The 15,010-nt window shown below is 33.3% G+C and overlaps 1 protein-coding gene across 2 annotated transcripts in view; it reads right to left on the bottom strand.

Moving 5' to 3' along the window:
- Positions 1 to 15,010, bottom strand: part of GRM7 (glutamate metabotropic receptor 7) — a 1,027,380-nt gene that overhangs the window by 812,747 nt on the left and 199,623 nt on the right. The gene's annotated exons all lie outside the window — the stretch shown is intronic.

The raw sequence follows: 15,010 nt of genomic DNA, 5'->3' as shown, positions 1-15,010 counted from the left end.
TGTCTGTGCATGTATGTGCATAGATAGATCTTACAGTTCTCACACACACACACACACACACACACATGCATTGTGATTCTATTAACAAATGCGTTAACTGTCCCTTCCAGCTTTGCCCCCATTTGCACATACACTAAGTGTTCTGGCTCACACTAACAGCTAAGCCTGTTGTCAAGTAATTGAGAGCTGAACAGAATGCTGAAGGCACTCTGCTAGACTCCTTGCACAATGAAGTTGTTCCATTAATGCGTACTCTTTGGGTCTGCTGCTCAGCCAGTTACTGAACCTCACTATTCTAGTCCACATCTTTTTCTTACCTATTAAGGTTTAAAGTGGATAATGTGTCAGACAAGAAAACCCAAGTTCAAATCTGGCCTCAGTTGTTTACTAGTGGTGTGAATCTGCACAAGTCACTATCTGCCTCAGTATCCTTATCTGTAAAATGAGTTAGAAAGAGAAATGGCAAAACTCTCCAGCATCTTTGCCAAGACCACCCCTAGGATTAAGCAAAGTCAGACACAGCTGAAACCACTAAACAATAACATGCCTAACTTCAGGCAATGAGAGGTGATGCTACAGAACCTCCTTATGTCCTTAGAAATGAGTCACCCCCTACCCCTTACCAGGATTAGAATAGCAGAATATTTAGGCCAGGAAAAAAAAAAAAAAACTTGGCATTAACAAGTTCAATTTCTTCATTTTAAGATGAGAAAACTGAGGCCTAGTGAGAGGATAATTTAGTCAAGGACATAGATATAAAATCACACTGACTAATGAGCCAAATATCACCTTGAAAAAAATATTGCATTAGATTTTCATAAAACATATTTATTGAATCCAAGCTAGTTTTTAAATGATAAAATATACTATTTTAAAATCGATATGATTATGATCAAATAAGCTTATGGGATTCAGAAAAATCCATGACCTTGCATTGGATACCCATGTTCAAGTTTCTCAAGAACAAAAGTATTGAAGTATGAATCTACTATGTATTTCTCCAAATATCCCCCAATTACTTAAAATTTGATTACTGTCATTTTTTCTTTATCATATTTTATGATTTCCTTTTTCTTCATATCAATATTATTTTCAAGAACACTTTGGTCCCTGTTCTGGACCTCAATATTATTTTTCGCTTTTTGTTAATTCTTCCCTGCAATTTATTCTGCATCCTAACTTCCTTGTAGCAAGTGGGAATATCATGTGATCTAAGGAGTAATGGATGAGAATCTAGATGATTGGTATCTAGTCCCATTTATGGCACTATGCAGATGACTTCTTTGCATTTCAATGATTTGAATTATAAAATATATAAATGAGTCATTAATAATCTTCTCAGTTCTGATATTACATTAGTCTAATTCCTTTAAGGAAACTTTTGCTTGACTAATTAAAAATAAAGGAACTTAGAGCTAGAACCAGAATTCTTTTTTTAATTAAAGTTTTTTATTTTCAAAACATATGAATAATTTTTCAACACTGATCCTGGGAAACCTTGTGTTCAAAATTTCCCCCCTTCCCTTCACTCCCTCCCATAGATAGCAAGTAATACAATATATGTTAAACATGTGCAATTCATCTGTACTGATTTCTACAATTATCATACTACAAAAGAAAAATCAGATCAAAAAGGAAAAAAAAATGAGAAAGAAAACAAAATGCAAGCAAAAACAACAAAAAGAGTGAAAACACCATTTTGCAATCCACACTCAGTTTTCACAGTCCTCTCTCTGGGTGGATGATTCTTCATCACAAGACCATTGGAACTGTCCTGAATCATCTCATTATTGAAAAGAGCCACGTCCATCAGAATTGATCCTCTTATAAGCTTGTTGTTGCCCGTGTACAATGATCTCCTGGTTCTGCTCAGTTCACTTAGCATTAATTTATGTAAGTCTCTCCAGACCTCTCTAAAATCATCCTGCTGATTGTTTATTATAGAACAATAATATTCCATAACATTCATATACCATAATTTATTCAGCCATTGTCCAACTGATGGGCATCCACTCAGTTTCTAGTTTCTTCTCACTACAAAAAAGGGCTACTACAAACATGCTACAAACTTCTGGGTTCTTTTTCCTTTTTTATGATCTCTTTGGGAAACAAGCCTAGTAGAAACATTGCTGGATCAAAGGGTATACACAGTTTGATAGCCTTTTGGTTATAGTAGAAACAGAAATCTTATCACTTAGGGCAGCAACAACCGAGATGAGGGGTGTACAGAATACATTTTAGCAATAGAGTTAGTAACCTTGGGAAAATTATATGTCTTGCCTCCATGATCTTTGAAGGAGGATGCTAGCCTGGGAAAAAGGCACAACAATGACAAGACCTGAGGAGTACTGGTTATGTCACATGGTGGTGTGGAAAAAATAATACACTAATACAGGCACAATGATCACCCAAGTAGGAAGAATATTTCCTTCCCATCTCCATTTCCCTATCCCCATAAGCCTTATCCTCTGCTAGTTATGGCTCTGATAGAGCCCCATCTTCAAATTCAATAAGCCTTTGATTAGTATTTATTTGTCAGAGACCATGGCTACATGATATGCAAACATGCAGTTAATCTAGTTTAAAATGTACTTTTGTTGTCAAACACGTAGATATCACTAAACAACTAATTTCACTGAATTTACAGAATGGACCAAATGTTTTCATGTCATGCAAACCCAGATTGCTTATATCACTTCTCATTTTTTCCTCATGTAAATCTCTGAATTTAATAATCATGAAGGAATGAGCACACCCACTACAGAGTATCTGGAATAATTCCATAACATGGATAAGATAAGGGAGACTGACCTAGGTCATGAAGGAAGATTACAAAATCCCTATTCTTTGAAATATTCAAATGTAGAAGATGCTTTTCTGTCGAGTATGATTTAATTACCTTCCTGAAAAGACAAAGGGATGAGTCAAATAAGCTCTTCCAGTTCCCTTCAGACTAGAACTTGTGTTTCACAGCACAATTATTTTCAAAGTCTGTTGCTGTTAGCTAATCAGCATCTATTTTGACAAGGCAACAGGTGTAACTCAAAGAAGAATCATTCTGAGACATAAAAGGTAAATTATTCATAACATTTCTTTTCTCCTAATCTTAACTACATTTGGAATCATTTCTCTCTTAGCAACTGAAAAGAATCCATACTTCATCAGCAGCATATTTTCTGTCCAAACAAAGAAAACACCATCATCTTTTGATAGTATTATAATTAGTAACCATATACACCATGATATTGTCTAATATCCAAGTTATCAGATATAAACATACAATGTGGAAAGATAGAAAGAACTCCATATTTATAGACAAGACAACTTGCGTTCTAATCCTGATTCTGGTGTTTACTAACTGTAAAAGTAGCTGAATTAATTGATTTTAAAGGTCCCTTCTAGTAAAATGAACCACAAATCATACTACTGGATCATAAATTTAGAATTCTGCATGAGGATGGACTGTGTGCAGTGAGGAACTGTCAATTGTTATCCTTATTCAGAAAAAAAGACAAATATCACACAACAGAAAAACAAAAACAAAATACCATATATATATATATATATATATATATATATATATATAAAACACACACACACATATATGTGTGTGTGTGTGTGTGGCTGTGTGTATCTTCACAGATGTGAACAAACCACATCACTTGATTCCTAATACCCCACTCCAATATTTCTCTTTTTCTATTGATTGCAATCTGAGGTCCTATAAATGTAGTGGCAATATCAGAGTTAGTGGTTCTTCCCTTTGTGTCACCAACAATGTCTGATCAGTTGTCAAGTCCTGTTGATTCTCTAGAATATCTCTTACATATGTCTGATTTGCTACACTCCCATCAAAATCTTCCAAGGTGTCTATTGTAGTCATATCCTAAATGTCTCATGGTCTCAGGTTTCCTATTCTCTGGTCCATAGCTTTCATAGATGTCAAAATAGCCATCCCAGTGCTCAGGGATGACTAGGACATGTCACTTTCCTGTTATTAGGTAATATTTATATAGTGTTTTAAAGTTGTCAAAGTGCTTTACTTATGGTGTCTCATTTCACTATCATAACAGCCCTGAGAGATAGAGGTTATCATCTCCATTTTATACGTGAAGATATGGAGGGACAGAGTTTAAGGTACTTGCCCTGGTTTACATACCTAGTAAGAGTCAGAGACTGTATTTGAACTCCAATTTTCCTGACTGGAGTCCTAATGCTCTTTCCATTGCATCACACAGCTGCCCTAAAACCATTCATTGGCTTCCTGATGACTATAGGATAAAAAAGTCTCTTATTCTGGCATTTAAAGACCTCTCTTATATGACTAGAACTTCTTTACCCAGATTTATTTTATATGACTATCTTTCTTGTACTCTATATTTCAATCAATTTAGACTCAGCTATCCATGAATCTTTCCCTGCTCCCTCCTACTTTTATGGTTTGGAACAAGCTATGCTTCATACCTGGAATATACTACCCTTTAATTGTTATGAAAATATTTCTCATTTTAGGGTTAAGAAAAAATACTGCTTCCTCCATAAACTCTTTCCCAATTATATCAGTTGAATTGATGCTTTCTCCTAGGTTAGCTACTCTCTATTGCTCCTTTTTCTCTATTACATTCTGCATCATATCATTTTGAAATGTGATATCTCTCTCGGTCTCTCTCTCTCTCTCTCTTTTCTCTCTCTCTCTGTCTCTGTCTGTCTCTGTCTGTCTGTCTGTCTCTCTCTCTCTCTCACACACACACACAGAGCCACTATGAAAATTTAAGCTTTTTGAGGGACATACCCAATATTTTTTTCATTTTTGCATTCCAAGAGTTTCCACAGTACTTTGTACTTTTTCAGTAATGAATCAATTAAACAAATATTTATCTCTGAAGAACACTTCCCCATTTAATATTTTGTGATTCAAAGGAGAAGTCACAGTCAGTCAATCACAGATAATGTCAGTCAGTGATGAGATACTAAAGGAATCATAGAGGCATAATGATAGACCTATTGGATAAAAAGTTATCTTTGAACCCAGGGGGAAAAAGGGTACATTTTCTCTCTGACACATACTGTCTGTATGACCCTGACCAAATCAGTGAAGCTCTTGGTTCCCTGTGTCCCTCTCTAAAACTACAAAATTTTCAGAAAATGTTGTGCCTATACTAGTAGAAGGAATTTATCACATAGAAGAACCCAGTATTAAAAAAAAAGTTACAGATCTAGTGCCAATCATGTAAGATTACAAAGCTTAAAAGGCAGAACCAAGATAGCAGAGTAAAGGAAGGGACTAGCCTGACAACTCTCTCAAACCCATCCAGATACATTTTAATGACTAAACAAATTCTAAAAGGTAGAACCCATGAAAAGATGAAGAGAGCCACAGTCCTGGGTAGTAACCCCAGGGTCAGGAGGAGCATTAGCATACCAGAGTTTGACTGTCACAGTGGAGAGGGGACTCTTCTCAAAATAGAGTGATTGTGGTCACTCACAGACTAGAGCACAGGCAAGGAGAAGAGTAAAACTTCTCTTTGAATCATAACACCTTAGAATAACTGAAAACTCACAGGTCCCTAAAAGTATTTCTGGAAAAAAAAGATGGACAACACCCTTGAAGTTTGGGATGGTATGTCATCAATCCTGAACACAGAGTCCTACTTTAATAAAAAAATTAAAAGTCAAACAATAGGCTGAGGAAATGAGCAAATGACAGAAAATTATTTTAACTATCAAAAGTTATTACAGTGGCAGAGAAGATTAAAATGAATACTCAGAAGATAACAAAGTCAAAGCTCCTACGTGTAAGGGCTCCAAGAAAAATATGGAAAATCTCAAAAAGAATTTTGAAAATCAAACAAAATGATTGAGGAAAATTGAGAGGAGAAATGATTGTGATATAAGAAATCATGAAAAAAGCTTGGTAAAGAAGACCAAAACATAATAATGAAGAAAAAAAATTATTAAAAAATATATTAGGTCAAATGGTAAAAGAGTTGAGCTACAAAAAACCAAAAAGAAGAATTTCTTAAAAAGTAGAATTATCAATAGGGAAAATAAAGGCAAACAAATAAATCCAACTGATAAATGAATCAAAAGATATGAACAATTTTCAGATGAAGTAAACAAAAATACCAATAACCATATGAAAAAATGCTTGAATTCATATTATTTAGGAATTTTCAAATTAAAATAATTCTCAGGCACTAATACCTATTAGATTGATTAGATAAAACATAACAACTGGTGTAGGAGATGTTGGAAAAATGAGACATTAATGTACTGTTGGTGGAATTGTGAATATTCTATAATACAATTAAGAACTATGTCCAAAGGACTATAAAACCATGCATACATTTGACTTAGCAATAATATCACTAAGTATGCATTCTAAAAGAATGATTTTAAAATAAAAGGGTAAGGACCTATATATACAAAGATATTTATAGCAATTCTTTTCTGGGGAGCAAAGAAGTAGAAACTATGGGGCTGCCCAATCAACTGGGGAAATAAACAAGTTATATGTTATTGTGATGGAATACTATTGTTCTATAAGAAATTATGAGCAGAAGGCTTTCAAAACAACAATAACAACAACAATAACATGGAAAGCTTACATGGGCAAATGCAAAGTAAAATGTACTGTGTACAAAATAATAACAATAATATAAGATGACCAATTGTGATTAACTTGGCTATTCTTAGCAATAGAATAATTCAAGATGACTCTAAAGGACTTATAGAGAAAGAATTTATGGTGGTTGGACACACCATTTTAAAAAACTTTCTTTTTGCTTTTTCTTGAATTCTGTTTTTTTGTTTTTGTTTTCAGCCTATGTTTTCTTCCACAACATGAGTATTATTGAAATGCATGGCATGACTACATGTGGATAACCTCAATGAAGTTTCTTGCTTTCTTAATATAGAGTTGGGGTAAGATTGGAGAAGAAAAAGGGAAAGCATTTGGAACTCAGAGTTTAAAAAATGTAAAAAAATTCTTGTATATGTAACTGGGAGAAAAGTTTTTAAAATTACAAAGCTTATTCAAAGATATGAAGTCCATTGTTGTTCTCTACAAACTAAAAGAAATAATGGAATTAGAATACAGAAGAAGCTTTAGGTAAAACCAAATGGCAGACTACTAAGGTATCAGCATATATCTTCCAAAAGTCCCCTTCAAACAACTTTGAAATAATACCTAAAAGCAATTTTTAAAGTGGTAGAGCCAACAAAAGTTTAGAGTGAAAACATTTTTCTAGCCCAAGACAACTAACGAGCTCAGAGAGATCTGTGAATGAAATACCAATGGTGAACTAAGTAGTAGCAGCAGGGTCAGCAGCAACTTCAGTAGTTCTCAAGGAGACACAACAAGGAAACTGGGAACTGGTCAGGAAGATAATACAGGGGGATCCCTGGGCTAGCACTGGATGTAGGATCAGATGCCATTTGGCAAATCTATTACCTATAACCATTTCTCAGTCATAGATCATTGTTGGGGAGTAGCACTTTCAGTCAAAAGGGAGCATAAGCTCTGAGAAGCAGTATTACTTTTGGTTATAAGGAACCAGGAACCTTGAGGAATAGTAACATTTCTGTTCCCAAAAGAGCAGGAATTCTGAAAAGCAGTGTTGAATACAATTCCAAGGAATCAGGAACTCTTCCTCAGCCTGAGCAAAAAAGTACAAACCAGAAGAGAAGTGATCATACCCTTTTCCTGATCATATCACCTTGGTAGCACCAAAAATTTCCCCAAACCCAAAGCAAGTCCTGATAAGAGCAGTGTGAAAAAGCATGAAACCTGTTTCTATGCCAGCAACTGAGCCCAATTTTAACATAAAGTTCAAAATCAAGAAATAGTATGGAAAAAGTGATTGAACAACAAAGAATCGGATCATAAAAAGGTAATATGGTAACAAGAAAGATACAGGCACAAACCCATAAGACATTGAAGTCATAACAACTATATGCAAAGCCTTAAAGGAAAAATTTAAACTGAATACAAGCCCAACAATAATTCCTGAGAGATAAAAGTGATAAAAAATACAATAACAGTGGCAGAGGAAAAATCATTTAAAGGAATGATTGCAAAGGGAGACTCTGAGATTTCAACAAACAATAAAACAAAATTAGAAGAATATTTAATGAAATGGGAAAATGTCAACTATGCCTGATAAAAAGACTTAAGCTAAATAGAAAATCTGACTTTTAAGTACAGAACTCAAGAATGGCATAAAAAGGTAAAAACACTGAAGTGAAATCACAAGGACCTAATGAAGTTAAGGTGCATATGTATATGTCTGTGGTTAAGTATATATGAACTATCTACTATATAATATAGTAATCACACATATAGTATATCTACTTTAATTATATAGATATGACTATATATTTGTGTATACATATTTGCATTTATATGAAAATAGTACATATAACTTCTAAGAACTTTATCATTATTAGGGCAGTTGGATTATACACAGAGAGTATAAAAGTGAGTTATTTATGTTGGGAAACAAAAAAATGAAAAAGATGAATGATGTGGAAAAGGAGAGAAGGAAGGAAAAGATTGGGAAAAATTAGAGACATAATAGAGATTCACAAGAAAAGGCTTTTACAGTGAAGGGGGGGAAATGGTGTGAGGGACAGGTAATGATTGAATCTCACTCAAATCCAAACTGGTTCAAAGAAGGAAGTGTGTGTGTGTGTGTGTGTGTGTGTGTGTGTAGGTACATATGTATATATGTGTATATATATATATATATATATATATATCCATGCATGTATATATATGCATACATATACACATACATTCAATAGGTAATAAAAATTGTTCTTATCAATAGGGAAGTAAGATGGGAAGGTACTAACAGAAAGGGAGAGTAGAAATTTGGAAGAATAAAATAAGGAAGTAATCAGATATAAAACAGATTTTAGAGCAGGGACAGGATGAAATGAAAAAGAAAGAGAAGGATAAATACAAGAAAATAGGATGCATGGAAATACACAATCATCCATTACAGCTGTGAATGGGAATGAGATGAGCTCATAAAATAGAAACAGCAGAATGGATTAGAAATAAGAATCCAACAATAAGTTCTAAAAAACAAAACACCTGAAACAGAGACACACAAATAAAACAAAGAGCCAGAACAAAATATAAATTTCTATTTTACCCACTGATTTTATGGAATCAAGACAGTTTTCCTTGATCATTTCTCAAAATATGATATCTATGCCCTTTCTTGGATCATAGCTTTCAGGTAGTACAATAATTCTAAAATTATCTTTCCTCAATCTTTTGCCAGGCCATTTGTTTTTTTTAAGAGATATTTTACATTTTCTTCCACCCCCACAATCTTTTGATTTTGTTTTATTGTTTGTTGATATCTTATAGAATCTTAGCTACTTGTTGCCCATTTTTAATATTTAAGGAATTATTTTCTTCTGTGCTTCAGATGAAATAATAAAAAGAGTAGCAATCATGATCTCAGACAAAGCAAAAACAAAAACATACAAAATCGAAAGAAATAAACAGAAAAACTTATATCTTGCTAAAAGACACCATAGACAATGAATACCAACACAAAATATATACACACTACACACACACACATATACATATACATATACACACACACCAAATGGCATAGCATACACATTTTTAAAGAAAAAGTAAAATTGATTACAGAAGGAAATTAGTCAGTACAATTAAGTGGGGTACCTCAATTTTCCCCTATTATCACCACTAATTTTAATAATGTTTTAAAAAAGCTAGCAATAGTAATAAGACAAGAAAAGAAACTGAAAGAATAAAAATAGATAATGGGAAAACAAAAACATCACTCTTCATAGATGATATATTGATATACTTAGAAAATACTAGAAAACCAACTTAAAAAAAAAAAAACTAGTTGAAACAATTAATAACTTAAGCAAAGTTGCAGGATATAAAGTTAACCTGCATAATTCATCAGCATTTCTAAATACTATCAACAAAACCCAATAGAAAATGATAGAAAGAGAAATTCAATTAAAATAAATTCAGAAAATATAAAATACTTGGGAGTCTACCAGCTAAGACAAACTCAGACTATATGAATATAATTATGAAACTTTTTTTATATGAATAAAGACAGATAAAACTGGAGAGACAGTAATTTCTTATGGGTAGAGTGAATCATTATTATACAAATCCTAATTTTATCCAAGTTAATTTATGTATTCAGTGTTGTACCAATGAAACTAACAAAGATTTATTTTATAGAGCCAGAAGAAAACAGTAAGAATATTCATCTGTAAGTACAAAAGGTTAAGAATATCAAGGGAATTAATGGGAAAAAAAGATATGAAGGACTATGGACTACCAATATCTGGTAAATCAACAAAATAGGTTCAATACCTAATATACACTAATAGATGACTATACTAATCTAGTGTTTTAAAAAGCTCAACAAAATGAGTTTTTGTATTAGAATTCACAATTTGACAAAAATTTCTGAGAAAAATGGAAAACCATTGAAACTAGATGCATATCAACATTTCACATTCACCAAACAAAAAAATAGAATTATGAAAAGTAAAATGGATAATTTTCATTATATGAAATTAAAAAGCTTTTACAGAAACAAAAGTAATGCAATCAAACCTAGAAGGTAAAATGAGGGGCAGCACGAGGAATGTAGCAAGTTTCTCTGAAAGTATCTTATTTTTCAAATACATAGGGAACTGAGTATTATTTCTAAAATAAATCAATTAATAATGAAAGCCTCAAATGGTCAAAGGATATGAATAGGAGGTTTTTTGAAGAAACCAAACGTATCAATAGTCACAAGAAAAGAACTGTAACCCACATTGATTAAGAAATGCAAATTAAAACAGCTGAGCTATCATCCAATACCTATCACATTGTTAACATGAAAGAAAAGGAAAAAGAAGTGCTGTAGAGGATGTGGAAAAATTTGGACACTAAGGCAAGCATGTACACACAGACACACACATATAAAATTAAGTAGTACTAAAAGGCAACAGCATAGTGGATAGAGAGCAATAAAATAGAAGGTTCTGTTAAAAAGTAGGATTTAGAATACCACTTCTGTCACTCTGACATCTCTTAATTCCTATAAGTCTCAGACTACTCTCAAAAACAGTTGTTATTTCTGTTCATGCAAGTCTTCTTTGTTATGTAGAATTGTGACAATGAATATTTAAGTGGATAACAGTCTGGGAGAGTCAAAATTTGGGCATGTATAGTTTTTTTTCAATAAAAGTTTTTTTGTTTTTGTTTTTTTTGGCAGGAAAGAGTAAGTTCAAAGTCTGGTGTGTTTTGAGATTAGTTGGGAAATGTTATAGGCCAGTTAGGTTGATTTGGGAAATATTATTCTACCTATATTACATGTGATGAGTTCCAGATAGCAGTGTTCAGTACTTACCTACTAAGCCTGACACCTCTGCTCTTTATGGGATTATAGGTTTAGTTCTCTTTCCACTCCGTTTGGAATGGGGAAGGTCTTTGTCTTAACAGACAAGCACAGAACACTATTAGAGAAAAATGATACGTGTATATTGATAAATATATATATGTGCATATGACAGTTTGGAATCACAATAAATAACAGTTATATAAAATAATATTTATAAATGTTCTTTTCTTTGAAATAACCTAATAAACAAAAATTCACTGTATACTGAGAAAAATTCATGCTTGCTTGCCCCAAGACACATTTTGATAAATATTACTCCAATCCAATAAGGGTAAATTGGTTGTGCTACAGTAATATATGAATAGAAAGTTTTACAAAAAACCAAATGGAAATTCAATGAGACATATCTAGATCTCTGAGGTCTCTGTCTGCTATTTGCTTAGCCTCAGCTATAGAAACTGTACAATATGAAAGGAAAAAAAAACACTAGATTTGGTTTCAGCGGGCATGATTGATCCAAGCTGAACATGTGACCTTGGACAAAATCATTTGACCCCTTTAAATTTCAGTTTCTTCTCTGTGAAATGAGAATCAAGGGTGGAAACATGATATCTAAGATTCTTTTCAGCTTCTAGTTGATTCAATAAAATGAAAGAATAAAGCTACTTTCAGAGATGTGCTAAAGTCAGCTTGTGCTAGATATTGAAAATTAATTATTAAATATTCAAATGAGCATTTACCATCTCAGAAATTGTCAAAAGTTACAAATTCGGGTTTGACTTGTGGTTTTGTTGATTGTTAGACTTAGATATTGCTGGGCAAAATGTTTAACTTCAGAGTTTCATGCATATATATTCTTCCAGAAAGTCAGTTGTTAAATATTTACAAATCCTCTCATTTTTCTAGTGTTTTAAGGTTCACAATACCTTTCTTAAAATAGCCCAATCAGAAAGGAATTGCAGGAGCTTATCATCCACATTTTCAAAGGATCATACTGAGATGTAGAGAATTAAGCTTACCTGGACTAGGTCATTTAAATAGTAAATCCTCTTACTCTCCTGCCCCAGAATTCTAAAATAATACCTCTTTGGGCAGTTAAGTGGCAAAGTCCTTTGCTGTGTAATACATGGGAGATGTTGGAATACACGGGAGCCACCTGACAGTGGCTGCAGGAGATCCAGACCTGAAGAATGGATCTCCTCTTGTGAGAGAATGATACAAGGAGACTGAGAGGCAGTTGCTGTTCTCTGTCTGACCTCTCTGACTGGGAGGCTGTTGAGCTTTGTCACCTCTCTCCTCCTCCCTCTGCCTTCCATTTAACTCATTCCCAATCTGCAATACCTGTGTCAGCAAAGGCTGTCTTGAAACTGCTTCAGATGTTATGATTCACAGCTGTGGAGGCTCTAGGAGAATTGACCTGTCCCTTAACACTTTGCCATTAGGGTTTCTTCATTTTATCTTCATCCACCATTAGTCTGCTAATGAAAGCTCTGAATGCTTCCCTTCATTTTTTCTTTCAATACCCAGTTCCAAAGCTCTTATTCTTTATTATAGCCTCAAGCAATTTCCAGATATCAAAGGATATTTTCCCTAGGATCTATAAAAAGACTTGGAATGATTGAGATCTACAGAATCCAATGAACCTTTAAACACTGCTACTTTAAACACCCCAGCAATAGGGTGGCTCCTCTCCCACTGTTAATGGTCATTTATCCTGGTGCTTTTACCTTATTATAACATTGAGAAAATATCTATTTTATTTTTTTAATAAATGTTTATTCATCTTTTTTTTGTTTTTATATCGCCTATATTTGCCAATGTATTTCTCCCATCTTGTTTCCAGAGGACAACTTTTAATAAAACAAAAGAGAGGATCAACTCACCAAAAATAATTATAACATAAAATCTACATATTATATACTTTTTCCCTAATCCCCCACCTTGGTAAAGGAAAGAGTGAAGGAGGAGAGGTTACATTCTTCTATCTCTTCTTTGAAGACAAACTTTATTGTTATAATTTTGTGTTCTTCAGTTTTGATATTTTTTCTGTTGGGTTTTTTTCCATATGAATTGCATCTATAGGCTGCTAAGTGATATGTGGGAGGAAGAACTGAAATTGGAGTTAGGAACTATTCAGTTCAAATCCAGCCTCAAATGCTTAATGACTATGTGACTTTGGAAAAGTTACCCTTTTTCTACCATAGTTTTCTTATCTCTAAAATGGAAATAATAATAGAACCTACATGCTAGGGTTATGGTGAGGATGAAATATGATAATATTATGAAGCATTCTGAAAATCTCAAAACACTATGCAAATTAAAGATGTTCATTATTTTTGTTCTTGTTGCAGTTCCTTATATTTATTACTATCTGAGTCTGTTTAGTTCACTTTATATCAGTTCTCATGTCTTCCATGTGCCTTTGTGCAAAATGTATTTTAAACATGATTTAAAATCTTTGCAAAGGATTTTACATCATTTTAACTGTTGTTGATTGCTTGACTTAGACAATGATGGACAAAAATGTAATAATATGCATTTAACTTAAAAGTGTGGTATGTGGATATGTTCTTCCAGAAAGTCGGTTGTTAAATATTTATTATCAGTCTTTTCATTTTTCTACTATTTTAAGGTTTGTGATACTTTTCTTAAAACAATTCATACATATAGGAATTGTCCTTTGACAATAGTCTTGTGTGTTGATGTCTTGGTGTGGTAAGAAAAATTCATTAATCAGTGATCAATCTTCTATTAATAAAGTTTTCAAAACATCTTGTTTATCTTTTAAGGATGAAAACAAATGAGTTTCACTGTAGGTTTGAATATCCTTCAACACAATACTGCAAAGAATTATATGAGAAAAGTGCAAAAAAGAGTGGTATCAGATCGCTGCATAATTGGAACAAAGCTAGTTTAGTCATAATGTAAGAATAATGGATAATGGACTTACAGTACATACATTCCTTAAGACAACATCAAGAGAACTAAAAGAACTGCCTCAGATACCCCCTCATAGGTGGATGGACTCATTATGGAGAATATGGACAAGAGTATAAAAAGATAGCCATGTAAAGTCATGCAAAATGACAAAATGACATATGTCAAAGTATCACAAGGTAACTTTAATAAGAATATTTACTTTTTTTAAAAAGATAACCTTAATTAGGAGCTGAGGAGAGAGAACTGGGAAATTAAATTACTTTTGTAACATGGGGTATATTTTGTGAATGCATGCATCTGAGAAAGTATTAAAACTGTCACCAAAGTTTGCTAGTCTCCATCCTGAGACTGTTTTTCATTTTACAGTTCATTTTGACATGTCGTCTCCGTTCCCTGGGGAAGTTTAAATCTATTTCATTGCTATTTGCCCTTTCTAATATAAAAGCCAATAAGCTATTGAAGCAAAGCATCCCAAACAGTTTAGAAGAAAGCATAAAGGAAGTAGGTCAAGGATGACAGAGAAAATCATTGGCCAGAGGAATCCTGCCTTAAGGAGAACCTGAGCCCCACTCCTTCAAGAGCGAGCATTGGCTCTTATTTGAAAAAACCTGAAAATTTCATTATTTTCATTTAATCCTGGGTGAAACTAAATAATGCTGGAT

This window comes from Sarcophilus harrisii, chromosome 1, assembly GCF_902635505.1.
Source record: "Sarcophilus harrisii chromosome 1, mSarHar1.11, whole genome shotgun sequence".
Lineage (NCBI taxonomy): Eukaryota > Metazoa > Chordata > Mammalia > Dasyuromorphia > Dasyuridae > Sarcophilus > Sarcophilus harrisii.
Note: the sequence above shows the minus strand (reverse complement) of the source record. Positions and strands in the feature narration are given on the sequence as shown.